The sequence below is a fragment of the Haliotis cracherodii genome, unplaced genomic scaffold (genome assembly GCF_022045235.1).
Source record: "Haliotis cracherodii isolate W230 unplaced genomic scaffold, xgHalCrac1.p SCAF_2, whole genome shotgun sequence".
In the NCBI taxonomy this organism is placed as follows: domain Eukaryota; kingdom Metazoa; phylum Mollusca; class Gastropoda; order Lepetellida; family Haliotidae; genus Haliotis; species Haliotis cracherodii.
In genome coordinates, this window is record NW_027266275.1 from 59,740,723 (window position 1) to 59,763,738 (window position 23,016).

A 23,016-nucleotide genomic window follows, 5' to 3' on the forward strand; every position below is an offset into this window, starting at 1 on the left:
TATTCATTACGTATATACGGATACTTTCAATAAACTGTCTTTTAACGAAGACTTTTGATGTGCGGTGATCTATCAAACCTCGGCAAATATAATATTCCACATTTTGATACAGAGGCCCGACAACAGACATTCCTAATCTCTTGAGATGGTATCGTTACTAATGACATTGCTTCAATATGACATTAGGAACCTATAATATGATGTGAAAATTCCAGTAATATTACGGCGATGCTTCATGAATCGAATATTTGTTTCTCAAACGTGACAAGTCCTAGTTATTGCCAGATTGGAATCTTAATAGTATAAAGGGTATTTTATCGATTCGCAAATGCGTCTGATGCCGAGGTAAATTGCATAAACAGTACATATGACACATTATCATCGATTTATTTCATCTGTGATTAATGCCTCTGGTGGAGCAGGATTCGCTTATCATTTCGCGAAACCTTGTGTCACCACTATTAGATATTGATTCCTGAAATAATTCTTATAATTATGGAAAGGGTTTAATCGGCTTTAATCGTGAACACTATTGCATCCAGCACACATCAAATGTATGTACACTATTGTACACGAGGTTAATGATAATCCAAGTGAGACAAATTAAACAATTTAATGTAATAAAGTACGCTATTTTGTTAACAAATATTAACAAATGCGCAGTGGGTAAGCGGTTAAAAATGCCAGGCTAGCAAGCGCCAGTTCTTCAGCCTAGGAAGCAACGATATTTACAGACAGTTACAGAGGTGTCACTACACTAGTGTGCAGTACAGTCATCCTGTGCACTCAAAAGAACCCACCCATTAGATAGCAGATGACCAGATGGTGGAAACACGTTCATACACCCGAAACACAAGTGTCAAAAGGTGTGTTACCCTGGGCAAGTGACTTCAACTATGCCTCTGTTCACCCAGCAGGGAATGGGCACTCGATATGTGAGATTGATGTAAACGTCCTCTAGTTTCTTTGGGGTTGTATACTCACAAGGAAGTTGAGAATTATAACTGGAATGCAAACAGATCCACAGGCCGGGACACAAATAAATTTGAGCAGATGCTAGTATCTGGAAAAGTGCGGTATATAGATGCATCATAATATGCTCAACAACAAAAGTTCCCGTGACACCAATGTTTTAGTGTATCTTTCAAACAAAGTAAAGTTTGGTTTTCAATATTGTAGTACATGTATGGAATCAAGTGACAAAAACGCAACTGTTACAGAAAAGAATGCATTCCATGCAAAAGTTGACTTTTATGCAAGCCCCATGCATTTCACCACACAAGAATGGGTATGAAAACCTAGTAAACTTCTAGATATTTTTTTATATTTGTATACATATCCTGCATTACAACTTAATGCATATTACTGCTTATTCTTGAAAGAGAAAAGAGCTGTGTGAAGGTCTTTGCTTGAAGAAGTTGCTCCAACTAGCTGAGAGGCCAGCCCATCACGCAGCTCCCACGTGACCAAAGGAAGTGACGTCACGGATCCTCACATTACTCTGGAGACCGAAACATCGGAGGTTGGGAGGTAGATCTGCAATGGGTGGGTCCCTTTAGACGCAGTAATGCAGGTTAAGTATACAAATATAAGAAATATCTAGGATTTTACTAGATGTTTTACTTATCCTGCATTTCTCCTTAATGCATCTTAATCGGACGGAACCGGAGGCCGGCGTACCCTCAGATGTGGACTATCATCTTCTATTCCCAGACTCTGTTCCCTAGCCAATCCTTGGCTGTGTGGTCGGCATCAGGTGACAACTCCATGTATGGGAAACTCCGTTTCCAATCCCCGGCCTCGTAGGCCTGGAGGATGATGGCTCGTAGCCAGAGGGCGATCGTGTTGCGGCTGACTTCCGCTCGCGAGGTCGCAGATACCGGTACGAAGGTGTCGTCGTTGTCTACGGCGTTCCTTGGATCGTCGGATGTAAACGAAGCACTCTAACCGGACATAGACGGAGCTCTAGTTCATCGTCCGCGCCCACAATCGATGAAAGAGGGGGATGAGGAACGATCTATCGTGCTGGCCTGGGGGCTGATTCTTTGCAATGAAGTCCCAGCACAGGGCCAGATGCACGGCTCTGTGTGCTCCCTGCTAAAAGCGGTCCCGTGTGACGTCTAGGGCGTGTAGCTGTGGCGAGCGCCAGTAGGTAGAACGTCTTTTTCGTCAGATTGTAGAATGACGACGTTTCGAAGGGCGCGTCTCTCAGCCAGGTGAGAATGACGTTCAAGTCCCAAGCTTGGGGACGAAACCTTTTGGTCTTCCAGTCTGAATGAGCGGAGCAGTGCCTGGAGTTCTGGGATTTTCGTCATGCGTCGATCTTTCAGAACTGCCAGGACGGAGTTGAGCGCCACAAAGTAGGTCATGCTGGTACTGCCCTTGAGCTTACGCTTGTGACGCAGATGGAGCATAAACTCGGCCAGGAATTGAGGCGATGCAGATGTGGGGTCTTGGTGCTTGCCCCTGCAAAAGCTCTCGAAAGATTGCCATTTGTCATCATAGAGGCTCCTGGTGGTTGGGTGATGTGCCATCGTGATGGCCCTAGCCACTCTGGCCGAGTAGCCTTTGGCGTTCAGTGCTCTCTGTAAAATGGACCAGACGTGAAGACATAACCTGTCTGGTCCTGGGTGTGGCTGTCTGCTGTGAGGGTGGATTTGGCCAATCTGGGAGTGGCAGTGGGTTGACGTCGGAGAGCTCTATGAGGTCGACGAACCGAGCCCTCGCTGGCCACGAGGGCGCGACCAAAGTCAAATCGAGGTTCCGTGTCGATCTGATCTTCTGGACGACTTTGGGAATGAGTACAGGTGGCGGAAATATGAAGGTCGGGATCTCGTAGTTCTGGCTGGTGGCGAATAGGTCTACGTTGGGGAGACCATGGTCTCGACAAACAAGAGCGAAGGCGTCTAGGTGAAGTTTCCACTCCGTGGGAGCCACTTTGCTTGGCCGAGATAGGGCATCAGCTAGGATGTTTCGGTAGCCCAGGATGTGGTGGACCTGGAACTAATCCCCAGATGATCCACCAGGTTAAACAATCGGAACTTCTGTTGAAGGAGCGAAGTCGAATGAGTCGTTCCTTGGTTCAGAAGGCACCATACGACAGTGAAGTTGTCCGTCGAGAGAGCCGGGGGTGTCTGAGGGCCTGCTTCCTATTAGCGATGGCCAAGATAAGCGCTTCTGGTTCGAGGTTGTTGATGTGCCATAGGCGCTGATCGGTGGACCACAGCCCCTAGACGACCTGACCCTCCAGGTGTGCGCCCCATCCCTGTAGGCTTGCGTCTACGAATAGGCGCAGAGAGGTCGTAAGCCCTGTCAAGGAGACGCCGCCTAAGACATTCGATTCCACCGTCCAACACCAGAGATGCTGCTTGAGATGATCCGGGAGGACGATGGATACGGAGGGGTCATGGCGCCTGATGTGTAGGGCGCCAGGAACATCTGAACTGGGCGTAGTTGGAGTCTTCCTCTGTAGGTCAAGTCCTGCGCTGAGGTTAGGAGGCCCAGGAGGACTTGCCATAGACGCAGAGTGCGTGGTAGGTTGAGAGCTGGAGTCAGGTGCGCCTGTATGCGCTCCCAGCGGTCTCTGGGTACAGAGATGAGATCGAGTTCCGTCTGGAAGAGGCCCCCGATAAACTGAAGGCGCTTGGAGGGTGTCAACTCTGACTTCCTGAGGTTGATCTTCCACCCCAGCTGGTGTAGGAGCCGGAGGGTGAAATCCCTGTGGCGGAGTAGAGTGACAGGGTCCCGATGGTCCAGTAGGCAGTCGTCTATGTACGCCTCGAACTGGATGTCCCGGCGATGGAGGTACGAGGCTATCGCCTTGGTAAGCCGTGTGAATAGCCACGGGGCCGAAGATATTCCAAATGGGTGAAAATGAAGCGGAGGAATTTCCTGTCGTCGGGATGTATAGGGACATGTAGGTAGGCGTCCTCGATATCCAGGCTGATGAGCGCCCCCTGTGCCTGGATCCGGGATCGCCATAGCCTGAGCGTGGTCATCCTGAAATAAGGTGGACGCGCCAGGTAGTGTTTGTGGGGGTATGTGTCCACTATGGGTGACGACGTAAGTGGCGCGTCGTCTATAAGCATCAGCTTGTACCCGTGTCGGATGATGTTGGTGACGTATGGGTCCCCCAGGATCTCCCAATTCTGCCAGAAGTGAGTCAGTCTCCCACCTACTGGGGTGTCGACAACTTGGACGGCTGGGGATGGGAGGTCCCAGTCGTGCCTGTCTGGCGATTCATTGGAGGTCCGAGAGGTTGAGGTGGAGCTCCGCCCCCGAGTCTTGAGGGTGTTGCGTCGTGGCTGGTAGGAGCCAGACTGGGACGCCTTAATTAGCTAAGGCTGGCTGTGACACCCTGGCCAGGGCCTTGAGAGCCGTCTCATCACGGGTGAAGGCTGAGACCCGGGAGTGTGTCTTGGATATCTGTCCTTTAAAAAGGTCAGAGCCGGACCGATGTTGACGCCAATGGTCTCTCTTGATCTCTGGGTCCAAATTCGACACGGCAAGGTACCCAAGGCGTCTAGTGGTAGCGAGTTATCAGAGCGGCGCGCATGTAGGAGCGCATCTGTTCCACTTGTCGTTGGAGGTAGGATACAACCGTAGTTAGATGGTCAAATGGTTAGATTGTCCTCCGATAAGTCCACCAGTATAGCCCTGGAGGACGACGCCATCAGTGAGAGAGGTTTGAGCTTATGGCGAATCTCGGTTTCCACGTAGGCGAGTTTGCTGTCGGAAACTCGGACTGAGGTGGAGCGTTTCGATCCCTCATCGACAGATTGAGCGTGGTCCGCAACTTGAAGAGAGTGGACTGGGAAGTCATCTCGTCTATAACGTGGGGCCCTGAAGGACGGAGCCAGTGACAGCTTACTGAAGCCTTCATCCAGAGCTGAGATCATGTCTCTTGATCAGTGGGTCAGGAGGGATCGAGGTGGAGTCCGCACGGATGGCCGTCTTGCTATCGACCTCTAGGCCGGGCGAGGGAACGATTGCCTCAATCTGTCTGCAAGCCAGTCTGCGACTTGGTGAAAACCCAGGTGGGATTCGCCATCCGTAGGGGTGTCGTCATAGCAAGGGATGAAGGCACCCTCCGAGGAGTCGGATCGATAGCCAATGGAGCGTCTGCGAACCGGGGAGCGGCTCCTAGATCTATGTCCCTGTCTAGAAGATCTGTTGTCATTCCGCCGTGAAGCTGTACTTGGGGAAGACGAGTCCGAGGTGACAAGAGGTAGAAGGCGCCTGTGAAGTCAACATGACAACGCCCGGATTCATATTGCTCGACTTGTTCAGGATTCTCTTTAACAAAACAACGTGAATGTCATCCCCTGGCCGGCTCGCTCCCTGATCTCTCACCAATCGAGCACATGTGGGATGAGATGGATCGGCGCCTTCGACGTCAACCACGTGTTCCACAGACACTACAGGAACTTCGAAACATGCTCCAGAAGATATGGACAGATATCCAACAGGACTTTGTGCGACGCCTGGTCCATTCCATGAGACGAAGATGTGTTGCTTGCATCGCAGCCAGAGTAGGACACACACGTTATTGATTTGTAAATTGACATTTTGGCATGTTCATGTTTTATTTTATCGCGCATCGCGCATTTGCTGAAGTCAGTATGGCAAATTAAACCATTTGAACACTTACAGAAGCCTTTTATCTGTTGCAAACCGAAATTGTTTCAGATTTGGTAAAAATCATAACTTTGCATTAAATCTTATTCAATGTCACAGGAACTTTTGTTGTTCAGTATATAATAAACATTACAATATAATGTCCCCATACACATAAGTAACGTATCATTTTGTATTGTTGTTTACATAGTCCGTCAACCGAGCAGGATACCCATACCTATTCAGCCTTTAACTTTGTACGTTTGTGTTGTTTCAGTCACTGGGATGGACCTTTGGGGGGGGGGGGGGGGACCTGTGATAGCCGTTGGCGTCATTTTAACCATGTACACGTCGCTGGTAGACCATGTGTCGGTCTCTGCTGGTTTTCACTCAAATAACGCATCCACAATAGACGAGGCGTAAGAACGTCTAAACATATTGATCTACACACAATATAAAACCCTTTTTACTAATGATCAGTTCCCACATGACTGCACCATGTTCAATATCCTTTTGTACATGTACACGTGGTAAGTATGTCTTATTTTTGTTATGTAATATTGTAATTGACGATTGCTTGCATGATCAACAGAGTTCTAGGTGAAAACAACCTAGCTTAATATAGCGTCTTTTCATTTACAGTGAAAGTTTTACCAAGCTATATCCTATGTCCTGCGTCTTTCGTCGCTTACGTCTCGATGACTTTCACTGAAAAAATATTTGCTATATCGAAACTATATTTTAGACATCCTAATAGATACCATGTCAAAGATAATTATGTTTGCGGACTTGTCCGACAAGAAAGATGAAAGAATGAAATATGTAGGGTAATCAAAATGTTTCTGAGAACAATGTTTATACAATGTATATACAATGCAAGTACACTGACTTGGTCATAGTCTCTATCTTTTTCCCAAGGGTGGCATGAAGGCGGTGTTATGGACCAGCACTGTCCAGGCTGTTTTAATGGTAGCAGGCTTGGTGGCAGTCCTCATTCAGGGTTCTATTGTCGTTGGAGGTTTCCAGAACGACCTGGGACATTGCTGCTAACACCTCTAGGATTTATTTCCTTGATTATATTGTATAAAAATATTCAAACCAGTATTAAGTGAATTTCATACTAATAGAATTTTTTTACTTACGTTAATTTTAGAGTTCGTTGTCATGTGGACGGTAAATATCCTGGTCTGAAATTCAACGCGACACAGTCATTTCTTTCTGGTTTCAGTTTCAGCTTTGATCCGACGACTACCCGGCATTCCTTCTGGTCCGTTGTGACAGGTGGCACCATATTTTGGGTAGCTCTGAATGGAATCAATCAGGCCCAGCTCCAGAGGGTGTATTCATGTCCCAGTGTTTCGAAAGCACAAATGTGAGTGCATTAATGGATTATAGTATAGGTAATATTACCATCATCTTATAGAGAGCACGGGTGGCCCAGTCGTCTAAGGCGTCGCAATTCACTGTGTAGAGTTGCGTCCCTTGGGCACGCCAGGCACCTATTATCCCTGTTCGCCCCGATTATGTTTCGATGTTTAGTCAGAAAAGGCAATCCATGATCAAGAACATTTCGATAATAATCGCTAATAAAATATATAATACACCTATTATATATCTGTTATCAAATTTCAACCAGTGTAATGACTTTGATTCTACTATAAATGTCAATGTTTGTTACAAGTATTTTCGAGCGTGATAGCTATGTATTTGTTATTATGACAGGTTATTTATGTTGGACATTTTTCTGTTTTGTCAGACAGGGTCCATTGAAAACGTGGTCTTTGATATTTACATGTATACGTATATACGTTTAATCTTAGGGTGTTGAACTTTAAACAAATCTATGGCACATGAACACCTTTCCGAATAAGACACTATTATCGTGACGCTGTCTGAGCCAATTCCTCTCAAAGATATCAACCTCCAACACAGACAAAAGTTAGTTTCCGATTTGCTGTATCGTTAATGCAAGATGAATACTTGAAAGGAGAATAGCGTTGTTACTCCTTTCAGAGCAGGACAAGAGTAATTATGAAACACTGTCTGAGCCATCATCTCTGACATTTGTACATGTTGTCGGCAACGCTGTTGTAGAATAAGAACATAAGAGCCTGATCGGTCAATCAGTTTTAATTTTAATTTTAACTTTTATTGAAATAATAGGATCGTTTGATTCAGTATTACAGATTGAAATTGTACATTTGCCGATCGAACATGATTTTATGACTGTCTCACGGGGCATTGTTTTCAAGAAGAGTTAAAAGTCGAGCAATCATTTAATCGATACCATACGTACTTGTTGAACGATTAGGATTTCTCGATTAGGGTCTCGAATTGAAATTGAAGTAAAACTACTAAATATAAACCCTTTGAGATTTGAATTCAGAGGTATGCTGTTGTACATTTGATCATGAAACACAAAGTGAATTTGGAATCTGCCACTCTCTGTTCATCTGAGATAGACGCCGTCATCACGTAACAGTGCTGATCGGCGGATACCAAATGAAGGTGTATTATATGATGTTATACAGCTGTCATAGCGACTGATTTATGACTACCATTGTCTGCAGTACATTTGACTTCAAGGGCAATTTACCCTGTAGCCATGTCTCCATAACTTAATTGTCATTACGTTTTAGGCGCTAATCCCCGTTGTTAATCCTCACCAACATTTCATTGTATTTTGACTGTCAGTCAGCCTGGACTACCATATCACTTCCCTTTAACTACTGCTTTTTATAGTATGGCATTTATTGCCCTAATTGATCATCCCATGAACTGTGTTTGTTTATCACGCCCATATGTCCAAAGCAACGTCGTTGTCTCTTTGTCTGTCCATTGTTGTTCATTACTATATATGTGCTACCATTACACAGTTACTAGTGTGTTAGTCAGGCTTGGTATTCCGAGTGCTGGCATAGGGACGACCTCGAGCAGGATATGCTGCTCGTAGGAAACGCCCTGAGGTGAGCTGGAGCTCCGCTCACCTCTCGTACGCCTGAGCTGGAAAGTCTGCTCATTGCTGTGTTTGTGTTGTCAGAGCAGGTATTCCGCTCATTGTGCAATTGTTGTTTATTGTTTACATGTTGTGCATAAAGCGTTCCGGGACAGTGATGTCGATTTTGTCCTTTATTCCCCCAAGAGCTAATTCCCCGTCAACATGCACGTTGACACAGCCATAAGTCTTTGAGTGGAGCAGTTTCCCATTGTGTCACTCTTCTGTTTCTTATCCGTTCCGATCAAAGATTCACACGGATTATGATTAGGGTCCTGGGTGTGACAACACCTTTCTGAGTTTGTTTGTTTATTTATTTGTTGCTTAACGCCGCCCTCAGCAAAATTCCAGACGGCGGTCTGCAAATAATAGAATCTAGACAAGACAATCAACTAATTGAAATCATGAGCATCTATCTGCGCAATTGGGCTACGACGCCATGCATCAACAAGTCAGCGAGCCTGACAATATACTGGTGCTCTTAATGTTTTTTTTAATGTAAATCATGTCGGCGTCAGTTTCCACTTTCCTCGCACATTAACCCAGAGTATGTTAGTGCGACTGAAAAAATTGTCCCAAATCAGCTGTTCATTGTAAAGGTGCAGCTAATGCATGCTTCATACCATATTCTTGTCTCACCGGTGCCACCCTCGTCAATATCCCTAGCTTCATCTTTAGCCTGTGCAGTATCATAGGCATGGTGATGTATGCCTTCTATAAAGACTGCCATCCTCTCGGTTTTAATAATCTCATCTCGAAAGCTGATCAGGTGAGGCGTAAAGAACTTGAAATTGCAGGATGCTCTGGCATTAAGGTGTTTTGAGATAATTTACATCATGACCATCTGATGGGAGGTATGTGCATGTGTACCTTGGATACCAAGAACTAAAAAACATAATCTCACGAGCGTGTAAAAGTCTATTTTTAAATTGAGACAAATTGCTCAAATATTCCAGGAGCATTTCTGTAGGATAGTTATCAAGTTCATCTCCATCTTACGTTTTGAATGTTAATTCACAAACAACTGTTCTTAAAAGGAAAAGAGAAAACACATCAATATGTTCTTCTGGCACATCCAGATAACATAACATACCATATTTCTAGGAACTGAAGGATGTATGTTGTAAGTACAGGACTACCAATATGCATCATTATGTTTCACAGATTGTGCCCCTATACTTTATGGATATTCTTAGACATTTACCAGGCGATCCTGACATGTTTCTCTCTTGTGTTGTAAGTGGAATTCTCAGATTTGTAAAATTGATGTGCCTGTATAAGGGATTGGTTGGTACAATTGGACAGAATCATATTGGTATGATACATAAACAGACAATATATGAGAGATAGTAAAGGCTGTCAATCAATAATATTCGCATTATAAGTACATGTCCTTAAGGACATATGTGTTTTATGCCCTTTCTCTGTCAATCTCATTAAAATCAGACCTCAGTTATCGCTACCGCTAAACAAAGATCTGAGGACATCCCATTAGGGGTCACGTCAGAACGACCTTTCATCCGACCAGCATCGCTTACCAGATTATGAAAGTGACAGTCGGAATGTGATTTCTAATCATGCAAAGTCGAAAACTTTAACTCCGAACGATAGTTACGGGTTTAACGACTGAATCCATACAATCTAGACCATCTATTAGCCATTCCAGAAATTTTCTTTTGTTCAGGTTACAAAATTGTAATCGAGAATTTGTCAAAATATGTTTCGAAGCGTAGTCGCCAATTTGAAATTAGTGCCGTAAAGCACGAGAAAGCTGCCTTCTGATTGGTCATTCGATTGATCGGTCAAAGTTCGCACAAGGTAGGTCTGACGTGACCCGTAATGGGATGTCCGCAGATCTTTGTTTAACGGTAGCGAGAACTAAGATCTGATTTTAATGAGATTGATTCTCTGTATTTATGAAATGTCGCGATTCAAATACAAACACTTAAATATTTGGTCCATCATCATTTGTCTTTCCATAGCTCAGTACCCTCCAGTCTTAATGTTCTTGCCGCTGTCATTCCTCAAGATTTCATCATGCCATACTGCAGGACGAATCTTTTAGATTCAGATAACTAAAGTGTGACAATTATATCAAAGATAATAGGTATGTATTGGTGGTCTTCATGGCATCTTTTGAACAAGCCATGTGGCAGTGTGTATGTAAACAAATGGACTTTAAGACTAGTTTTCTAAGTCTGATTTGTAAAGATAAAGAATTTGACCAATCATAGTTCCATTATGCAGGATATGTAGGTTAATACTAATTGAGTGTTAGCCTGTTAGCAAACAATTGCAATCCTGCTATGACACACAGTCTGCTGGTTACATACTGTAGGAGAATATCAGGCTTCGTCATGGCGTTTCGGAGTTTTATTTGGAAAAAGAATAAGCAATGAATCGTGCAAAATCGTAAGATGTTTTGAGATGACGTGAAATGGGCAGAAATCCCATAGAGCTGAAACCTTTTAAAAACGTGTTGGAAATGACTGCAGTTGGTTTTGTCCATGAAGTTAGATTGAAAAGATCGATTGCCAGCCATGCAGTGAGTGAGTGTGGCTTTACGCCGCTTTTAGCAACATTCCAGCACTATCACGGCGGGGGACACCAGAAATGTGCTTCACACAGCCAGCAATACAAGACGGGTGAATCCATATAATGTAATAATATACAAATCATTATTCCACGAGAATATAGGACGTCGTCCCATGCTCATCCATACAAATGTTGTCAGTAATGAGTTTAGTAAGCATTTAGCATAATAGTGAACATCGCTAGTTGTTTGATATCATGAGGCATGATAAATATATTGGATGCTTGGCACAATATTAAATATTTAGGCATATATCTTGCATTCCTTGCACAAAGCGCTACCAAATGATCCTCAATATACCCTTCATTGTAAACCTGGCATAAACTCTAGTCTCTTCTCATTTCTTGTAATAGGTCCCTGTTAGATTTCCCACATGGGCACAATTTGTCAATCCCCTTGTGGTGCCGTTGCTGAAATATTTCGGCCCAAAGCGGCTTAAAACAATATTCACTCGTGACTCGTTCTATTCTGAGACCATGAAGCTACATCGAAACTGCAAAAACTTCAAATTATGAAACTGTTGTTGTTTTAAGATATAAATCACTTCCAAAACGTTTTTGAAACTGATAATGCTACGGTTTGCATGTTTTGTTTAAATTTTGAAGAGAGAGGCAACAGGTACACATCAGTCTCCAGTCAAGCTTTGCAGTAAACGATGCTTAAAATTTTGAATAATTTGAAGACCCCAAAGATAACCAAACGCAAACGTCTACTTTAGGAAGCCAATTAATCTCACAAGTGTGTGTTGCTTGTGGCATCGTTTTGAAGCATTTCCTTGCAATTGGCATCTGACCTGAGCATCAAAGCAATCAAGTTAGCAAAGAACGCTAAAAAGACGAATATGTACTGATTTCAGTAGCAATTCTAAAACAGATAATACCGTATAGTTTTAATTGCATGACATGTACAGTGCTTCTATCGCTTTAGTTAATCAGTATATTAAATAACACTTTTAGGCCTGAGCAGTAGCACAATGGATGTTTAAATCCCAGATGATGTCCCACCCCAAACTTTATAGAATGGCATACAAACCAGCTGCTGACTTTTGCTTTGGGAAAATGTACACATTTTAAGAAAATCAAAGGTCATAACGACTGCTTTAATAGGTAACATTATTTTAATTTCAGTTTTTATATCTAGAGGTGTGCTTATAATATTTGCTTTTGGGTTTTCCCACCTGGACAGTTTGTTAAAGGTAAGAAAGCGTATGTAATAATGATACAAGAAGTTCCATTTGTTATTGTTGTAATTTTGTTTGTAATGCTATAACTCCAAGCTGACGCCGAAGACCCGGATTCGATTAACCATACGGATACAATGTGTGAAGCCTATGGTGTTACCTGCCGTGATATTGCTGAAATATTGCTAAAAGAGGCGTAAATAAACACACTCACCCACTATAATTGATGCACACATGTTGGATCCACGGCAGCTAATGAAGGTTCTACGTGGTTCAGTCATAGATTCAATTTAAAAACCTTAAACGATCTTATCATCAATTTATCTCATACTAAATGATAAATTGTCTGTGTTGTTCTGTAATTATGGTAGCGAATATGATATCGTCCCAGGCCCTATATACCTGAAAACAGCATCTAAGCAATGTACGTTTTTAGGCTGTTTTCAGTTTCATTGGTATACTAAATGTCCTGTCTTCGGTGTGTTTGTCCTGGGAATGTTTTTCCCTTGGGCAAATGCCTCGGTGCCTAATTTTAGCATGAGATCATTAAATATTCCATTTATTTAGTTAAGCGAAAACATATGAAGTTTTATGGCAATGACCAATATTGGAATGCATTTAGCTGTCTAATATAAATTGATAGTTTTATTGCATCATTGATTTTCATGTTGCCTTGGTTATAAAGTCATGGTAATGATCAATAAAACATATTTGTTTTGAGAAATAAATGAAATATAATATATTCCTATGAATACGCTTTGGTTGAAATACTGTTGTGTGAGTAGAAGAAAAGAACATCAGATACCGTAATATAACATCACACATGATTAAATATGGCAATGTACATACATAAACTTTGTACCTTCAGCTTTTGGTTATACATATATGTTTGTTTAAGGGAGCTATGTCTGGGTGTCTCGGCTCTCTAACCGTGAAGATGTGGATTTGTGTCGGTGCGTTCACCAACAGTGTAACAACAGGCACACCTTCCCCTGTTTTCACTTACGGCTGTAACTGGAACGTCTCAACAACTGCGATGATAACGTCCCCACCTATTACCCTAACACCGACAACCGGTTCTATCGATAGGGTCAGTACAACCCCAGGAACAAGGTAAATACACACTTAAATGTGGTATATCAGGCATGTTTTATTGAAAATAACTGCTTAAAATGTATTCTCCATTAGGATTCTTCAACTTCGTCCAAATACCCCGAACAATGTTTATATAACTGTATAGGAAAATGATGTCACTGTGATGCTAGCAATGTCCAATAATACATAGTGCTTCATGCACTATGCTCAAGATATACAGTAGACTATGATTATAACGAACTCAAAGGGACCACTAATTTTAGTTCGCAATAACCGTAGTTCGTTATCAGCATATATACAACAAATAAGTTCGTTCTATCAGTTATTTCGTTATAAGCATGTTCGTTATAAACGTAGTTTACTGTACAAGAAGTCGGAATCGTACAATGGACTTTTAAAGGAGATATCTTATGATTACGGAAATGCTTTTGTCAATTAATTTATTCTATTCTACAGGAGATTCTGATGAAACCAAGATCAATGGGATCAAGTCAAATACCATATAGACAGGGTTATACGTGGAGTCCATGTGTTGATACATGGATGCGTCACGATAGTTACTTGATTTATATAAAACATCTGCCGTCTCAGATCAGTTTTGAAATATTCGTTTGCAAAATTTAATGTGTATACATGCTGTATCTTACAACACTTGATTGTTTAAACACATCCCGATCGTTGTTCAGACAGTTTTACAGTGCTTAAGGAAATTGCTAAATTGACTTTCACTGACCTCTTCCTTCCTCTGTATTCTCTGTCGTACAAGTTGTACACAGCAACGGCTATGTTGGTAGTACTTGTCATTAGCATGGTCGTTAGAATGATCAAAGGTGAGGTTTGATGTAGTGTGTGTGAGGGTGTTGGGTTGAACACCACTTGTCACGACTTGTCTGATGTGAGTGGAAAGTCCAAAGTGATGGTTTTCTGGCGTGCCCAAGGTACGCAACTCTGTACAGCGCATTGTGGAGTCTCACCCGTGATTTGATATATTCGTATGTCCTCGTATGACCAAAACGTAATATCAAACTACAATTGGATTAGAATCATATAAACAACTTACGATACTCCTTAAAACAGACACTTTGTTGGTAATACATGTCGTCTGTGACGGATAGTTTTCTTCCGCCAAAGATATGACGTAATTTGGTTTCATTGTTAGTCATATGTAGCCTCATAGTATTATTTTAATTGGGTATTCCGATGACATCAGTTGTACTGTTCTATCATTCGTATTACACCTCAACCACTGTTCATACAATGTGTGGAACGCATTTCTGATGTCCCAAGATTGTAACTGGAATATTGCTAAATATGCTGTAAAACCCAACTCACTCACTCACTCCCTCATTTGACCGACTTTTACCCTGCTTGCCGAAGATGATACTCAGACCCCTTCGCTTTTGAGTCAACCATATTTGGGTAAGGCGAGTGCGACCGCTGGGGCAGGATACGCACATCCGTTCGCAAGCACCTGGTATCATCACTATTTGATAGTGATTCATAAACACATGCTCACGACATAGCCGGAATCGTACACTCAACGTTGCTTTTGGCAGATATTTCTTATGATTATGGAAAGGGTTTTGTCGCCTTTGTTTATTGATTAGGCCAAACATATATAATAATTCTGGTCTTTTTGGAAAAGCTTATTTACATGGGACAAGCACATATTAAAATGTCCGGTATTACAATGTTCTTTTTACAGTGCTTTATGAAAAGTCCTAACTACACTCGACAATCCCAAAAGGCCCAATACACTCTCCCAACCTGCACTGACACGAGGGGCATCGTGCAAAATGCGCACTTTGTTGGTTCGATTTGGAATAAGCGGGTTAGAGTTAACTTCTCTTTCTGAAAATATAAAGCCGGAAGCGCGGGGTTCCCGCGCGAGGGTGGGGACCACAAACATCAGGTTTTTTTTCGTCTTACCAATAACACATGCAATGAGCTCTGACCATTTCCCCTATTGAACACGTCTGGTACATATTAGGGAGACGTGTGCGTCAACGTGCAAGAGCAATAGGACAGACTCCCTCAAATTGCTATTTTGCGATACCAATACGCAGTATGCATCGACAAATGAATGAACGTTTAAGAAATCGGGGCGGTATTACGCACTGCTGATAAAAAACGTCAACTTGAAATTTCCGATCTTACCCTTTCGTCCTTCAAGATCGTTGGCGGTCAAAACTGTCATTCTACAGTACCGGTTGTAATGTGTTCCCAATTCGTTCATTATTATCATACAAGTATTAATTACTACAAACTAGAATTTCTTACAATTTTGAAAATTTTAAGTTATTTCCCACTGCTTTTTAAAAGAGTATATATTAAAGTTACTAAACGATGAATGAGGATCAACTGACGGTCAAAAGAAAGTATACACTTACAAGTTGAATTTGATCAAGAAAGTTCAATACAAACGTGATCATAACGTTACTAGGCTGAAAATAGTCTTCGAAACACTGAAAACGTAAGGTCCAAAACACAACTAAGATATCCGTACCAAACACATTACCATCGAATAACCATTTCAGTGTATTATCAAAGCCATTACCAAGCATACGGGGGGGGGGGGGGGGGGGGTGGGGCGGTCGGGTAGCCTAGTGGTTAAAGCGTTCGCTCGTCACGCCGAAGACCCGGGTTCGATTCCCGACATGGGTACAATGTGTGAAGCCCATTTCTGGTGTCCCCCCGCCGTGATATTGCTGGAATATTGCTAAAAGCGGCGTAAAACCAAACTCACTCACTCACTCAAGCATGCGGTGTATACTTTCTTTTGTCCGATAGTATTCATACTTAAAACCTATGGTCTTTAAGTATACAACAAAAATTCGACTGTTTTCCTCCGAAACATCTTCACTAACTTACTGTTTCAGAACCATATGATGATATGATATTTCATATTCATATATATGCAAGAATAAATAAACAACATAATATATAACGGAAGACGATCTGTTTTACTGCAATTTGTTTCTCTAAACCTTATCACGACAAAATACTTGAATCGTTACATCATGACATCCCAGTTTTGAAGTTCCGTAAAAACAACGCGACATGTATTAAGTTACACTTTATTTATCACGCTTATCCTTTTCTTTTATCCCTAGCGAGCTACATTGGTAGATTATATATAAAGTTATTAGAAACTACCACGTTCCTGTTAGTTGATTTGAGAGTAACATTTGTCCTTGGCGGAAGTGGACGTTGGAGTGAGCATTACGCGGTAGAATAAAAAACAACAATTTTTTACAGGCTTGAGGAGGGAGTTAAAACATACTCTGGATATCGACAAGGCGTTGAATGATACATGTATCAGATGTGGCCAGGCAGTTGAACTTTCTGCAATTTCCGGAAGCAGAGATACAACAAATATGGAAGTCCTACGTCCATTTTACCTTTCAAGACGATCAAAGAAATGTCAGTACTCCCTCTCTTGTATACAAACATGCATTTTGTATCAAAAATTATATGACAACTGTATGCAACATTAATTAATTCCAAATCAGTAAATGCGCTAGCGTGTCACTGGATATTCTGGTCCATCACTTGACTGTCTGGTTTGTTGGTGCCAGGCAACATACGCTTACATTTTTATGCATATTGTGTTATTGGTGTTATTGTGTTATTCGAGTCATAACTGATTTTAAGTGCTCGATTCATACAGTTTTGACCGCAAGTTTGCGTTAGAGTGGAATCTGTTTCAGCGGATAATCGAGACTGGTTATATTCCCTGTCTTGGACGTTTTATATTTGCACGGGAGATTCCTTTGCGAATTCATGTACAATGTACCATGACTATAGGAGGAGAGATTTGGGCAGTCAGTTCATGCTTGATAGAATAATTAACCTATTGCATCCACCAGGCTGACCAGGACAGGCACACGCGGATATAAACCCTGGAAAACGCGTATAAATCATGTGTCATGAAAAGGAAAAACATTCACACTGGAGAAACTAGCTCTAGACAAAGCAGAGATACAGCCTATTCCCTTCAGTCAACTGGAGATAAAAGCAAAATCAAAGCCTCCGATCCATAGCCCAAAGATGGCAAGCCCAGTGGGACGCAAGTTTTGGTTTGGTTTGTTTGTTGTTTAACGCCGCACTCAGCAATATTCCAGGTATACTGACGGTCGTCAGTAAATAATCGAGTCTGGACCAGACAATCCAGTGGTTGACACCATGACCATCGATCCACGCAGTTGGGATACGATGACATGCATCAACCAAGTCAGCGAGCCTGACCACCCGATTCCGTTAGTCGCCTCTTACGACATGCATAGTCCCCATTGCCTCAAGCATGGGCTGTTGAAGACCTATTCTACCCCGGATCTTCACGGGTCGGGACGCAAGTATGATCAGCAGATGGCTATACAAATTTCATCCCAATATCCACCAATAGCCATTCTCATACGCAAATGAAAAGAAGTTATGGTATGGATTTTTTGTCAGAGAAAGGGCTATGACAAGGTATGCCCAGCTTGCAAGTCAACCTGTAGCCATAGCGCACTTGTTATTGAAATGTCAAAACCATGCCCTAGTCCGGAATCGGTTGAAATGAATCTGTCCAAAATCTCCTGAAGCCAAGAGACGCAATAGCGAAGGCCAGACTTACTCTATTTCTGAGAGATGGACAGCTACTCGAACGTATATGAACCGGGCAAAAAAGATAAAACTTGTATTCAAATCAATATGCGAAAATAGAAAACTTATCAATACAAAAACAGAAATGTTATCAAAACTAAAACTTACAATAGAGGGACAGGTTTGCCGAAATTGCTGAGGCAGAAGGCGACCTCTTAAACACTTAAAGCTACGAAGATGTGTCTTCATGGACAGCGATCGCTGTACCGTTTAAACTTAAATAAGTACCTTAAGTCAAGTTACTGTTTTGGTCAAGTACCTTGTCGTGTTGGGAAGATCAGGATGTCCTTGTCTAGTCTATGACTGAGTCTTTAGTCTGTAATACCAGTTTGATATTCAGGCTTTTCCGTCTATTTTATTGTCCTAGGGACTTATTTCAGGGATAACACCTCCGTGTTTATTTCCCGCTGAGGTTATTCACTGATTAGAGTATTGAGATAATTAACCCTCAGGTGTTACTTAGTCGCAGTAGACCTAATTAGCTGTACATGCATTTAGCTACCCTCTTAGCTATTACTGTTGTACAGATGCTTAGCTAATAAGCTTGTATGTTTGTTATGGTTTCATTAATCAGTGTTATTTTTCAATGTAAATTGTTTGTTTTTTATCCTTTTTATTGTCATCTATAGCATAAGAAACCTGTGAAACTTTCACCCCGTTTTCAAGTATTACTTTATTCTTGTGTAATGACACACTGGTCTCTGGAGCACAGCTCCACGACAACCACCTTTCCTCCAGTGGAAAATATGACATTATAACCAGGGTGGCAGTTTAACCAGGAACAGGAAAACCAGACCTTACTGACATGATATAGATCATTCAATAAGAACCAAGACACATTCATTCAATCCAATCATATACATTGCCAACCCTAAGGTCAAATGTGGACAATTATAGTTTTGTCTTTTGTTTAAAACAAGTCTTTGACATAAGGCTACCTAGAGCTGGCTGATAACTATGTCAGTGTGTCAATCAAGTATGAACGCTTCTCCAAAGCCCTAGCCTGTGGTTTTCCTTGTGACTAGCTATAGCCTCCTCATCACCTCCGTGATGTATTGTTTGCACGTAGACGTATGATTGTCGGGGCAGAGTCATCACATCGTCTTCATTGCTGACAGTTAATTGTCAATACAGTCAGATTATTAAGCTGGAGTTCACAGTATTGGGACTTGCATGATTGAGCGATAACTGTATGAAGGTGTAGGTGTCTTGTAAGTGGCAGACAATGAATCTGAACACGTCAGGGTTTAGACTCTCCGATCAGTGAGGATTATGTGTGAAAACCACTGAGATCAATGTAATTAGTTTGGTCATTTGGAAGAGGGAATTATCTCCAAACGATTAACCGCATTGACTACTTTTTTGTCAATATTTGAAAAATGGCATTGTAACCAGGGAATTGGAACCTTTGGTTTGAAAAACGTTGGCATTAGCATTATAACCAGGGAATTGTGCACTGCGGAAATCCGTTGTGAGAATAACGTGGCATTATAACCAGGGTGGCCTTATAACCAGAGGCATTACAACCAGGGAGGACGGTATTGTCTCGATTAATAGAATGAGTACCACTGTTCATTCAGGTGAAACATGTCTCAACTAAAGATTATGTCTCTTCATAGAAAAACCCTGCTTTTTTCTGGCTTGAAATATATCTACTGTACCCCATGCTTGTCATGAGTGGTGAGTTGAATTGGGATCGGGTGTTTAGATTGTGACTGTGTGGATTATGTTATTCATTAAGCTGAAAGAAAAGATTTAAAAGACCCGTGAAGATCCGGGATAGAGTAGGTAACCCAGCAACCCAAGCTTGCCGTAACAAGCGACTATGCTTGCCATGAGATCAGTTGGTCAGGCTCGCTGACTTTAATTTGTTGATTCATGTCATCATTTCCCAATTGCGTAGACCGATGCTCATGATATCAATCAGTGGTGTGTTTGGTGATCAAGACTCGATTATTTACAGACCGCCGTCTTATTGCTGGCGTTAAACAACAAGCGGAAATACAAACAAAAGATTCAAACATGATTCTATTCTTGAATTACAAGAAAGAAATAACTGATATTTATTTGAATCCTGATTACCTTTTCTCTTTTACGTAACGCCTCATATATATATTGTAAATTTAATTAAGTAGTTTTAAGTAGCTCACTTTAATGTCATGATTTCTCTTCTTATGTCATTAATCGAAAGCGAGACTGAGTCATATTTCGTTGTACGAGATTCATGATGAACATGGAGATACCATATCAATCTATTCGTTCTTTTGTTGACACTGAAAATGATAAATATCTGGAACATTACCTTATAGGATTGAATGTGAATATAATTGTATAACACTATATAACATTATCAAAAGTGGAGATCCTCAGATTTAGCTCGCGTCCCACCAGTCACATCACAGTTGTTGCCAGCCATTACTCTGAGTGACGTCATTATTACTACCCATGATGTTATATTACCTGTAGAAGCCATTTATGACATTGTTTTTATGAGATTACTTGGTAAGCAGCCACACTCAAATACGGGGTCACGCAATTTTTTATTAAATTGATGGATGATGAGGTATCGACTTATGATAAATTACCTAAAAATATCATTGTCTGCATAGGAATTGAACATTATATGAATGGACAAAACTTGTTCAAGCGAATACGGGACATGACATTACATATGTTTGTGATGGTACCACCGATGGGGAGGATACGCTTAAATTTTCGCGAACACCCGGTGTCATCAATGTTTTGTAGTGATTCGTGAACTTATGCTTATGATAAAGTCGGAATCCTTCAGTGGACTTTGCTCTCAGCATAAATAGCAGGCCCTTTGATTAGGAGGAGGGTTTATGAATCCCAATAAAAAGGTTCGCGAAGAGGTGAGCGTATCCAACTCCCAAATCCTAGCAGCAAAGTATACAGAGAAAGACAACGCAATTGATCAGACAGATGAGATAATTTATATTTGTACATTGTACTTACATTAGATATGAATTAAATAACCAACACGATGTCAGTATTGTTTTTACATGAAAGTCATGTAAAATGTTTGAAGCGTCTGAATACATGAATACTTTCAAACCATGTGCGCTGGAAATGAATCAGAAATGAAATGCAATGTGTCTGCAATATCGACATTACATGTACATATACCTCACATAAAGGACAAAATGACAGTTTTTAGAAACATAAAGACAAGACACGTTTCTCTTCATATTCTAATCTCTTTCTTTTTCATCCTCCTCTTTATAAAAAAGGGTTATTTGATATAAATTCTCTGTCTCAAATTGAGTTTCATGAAAGTGATTTACATACAATATGCTTTTTCACACAAACGGATATGTAAGCCAAAAAAAAAACCAAGGAAGATAAAGCAATTGGTATTTCATATCTGGGAAATAATCATTACAACTAAAATGTTTATGTTCACGAGAGAACGCCTGGTATGTCTGCTTTAAATATAAATATCGCATTAACGAATGTATTTTGTCTAAATTTATTCTACAAAAAGAACGAAGTCATAACGACGTTTTAACACGCACAGATATCCATGTATAATTGCTCTGAAATGAACATAACAAAACATTTGCTTCTAAAAATACATATTAATAGTATTGTGAACAATCCATGATGAACAGGTCAAACATGAAACATTGGAAAGGAAATTGAAAATCATCATTATGATAGAACATTCACATTCGCGAAAAATATGTCAAATTCGTTATTGAAATGTCAAATTATCCTGATAAAAGAGAAATGGGTAAAGGCTTAGGAAATTTCGCTCAGTCATAAATTCCGGACAATTTGTTTGTCCCAATTATTGTTTTGCAGTTTACTACAAACAAAACGTACACATAAAATATTATTGTTATCATGTCCACTACACTAGATAACTCAGGAAAGTAACTGTCAAAACTACTTTAATATTTATGATACATAAGGTTAAAAGATTGATGATTCTGTTGTTGTTTAACACCGCACTAAGCAATATTACAGCTATATGACGCCGGTCTGTACACAAACGAGCCTTGATTAGACTATCCAGTGATTGACACCATAAGCATCGATATAGGCATTTGGGATATGATGACACGCATCAAACAAATCTGCGAGTTGCTGAAGACCAGTTTTATCTCGGATCTTCACGGGTCAGATTAAAAGATGAAGGTGGGCATTGACAATGGTTTACGTATTTTGTCATACAATATACGTCATTCCTCAAAGTACACTACTTATAGAATAATCCACGAGGTGCGAGTGATTACAGAAAATATGTCACGCGTGAATTTAATGTTTTTAGGTCCGAGCTCTAGCGAGGAACTTACAACATTAATTTCACGAGTGACAAAATTTCTGTAATCATTCGTACCGAGTGGGTTATTCTATTTATTACCCATAATCATATCAAAGACGTTTCAAGGAAAAAAACTGTCGCCGATCAAGAATCAGCTGTTTTGTATCATTCCGCGTGTGGAAAACACTGCCCACTCACTCCAATCGCATTACTCACTTAACGTGTTGTTACGCATAAAAAACTAGAAGATCAAAATATTGCAGTTATATTTCTTTCTCATTTATACAGCGTACACTATCTGGCATTGATAAAGAAGACAAGTCTCCAAAAAGGTTCATCACTTTTTCAGGGCTTGTTTTGACACGTTCTCGTCACTGACAGACAGCCGTTGTCGTGCATTGGCAGAGACATGCATTTCACATTGAGAAGATGAAACACGGAAAACCTGTCAATTTATATATGTGTCATTTGACAAAAATGCCAAAACCTATTACAACATGGACAGAATGTACAGACGTCTTGTTTGTTAGAGAAAAAATACGAAAAGTAGGTAAACTTTGAAAAGTACGTTTGCTGTCACAGTGTCGAAATGAATGACCCGA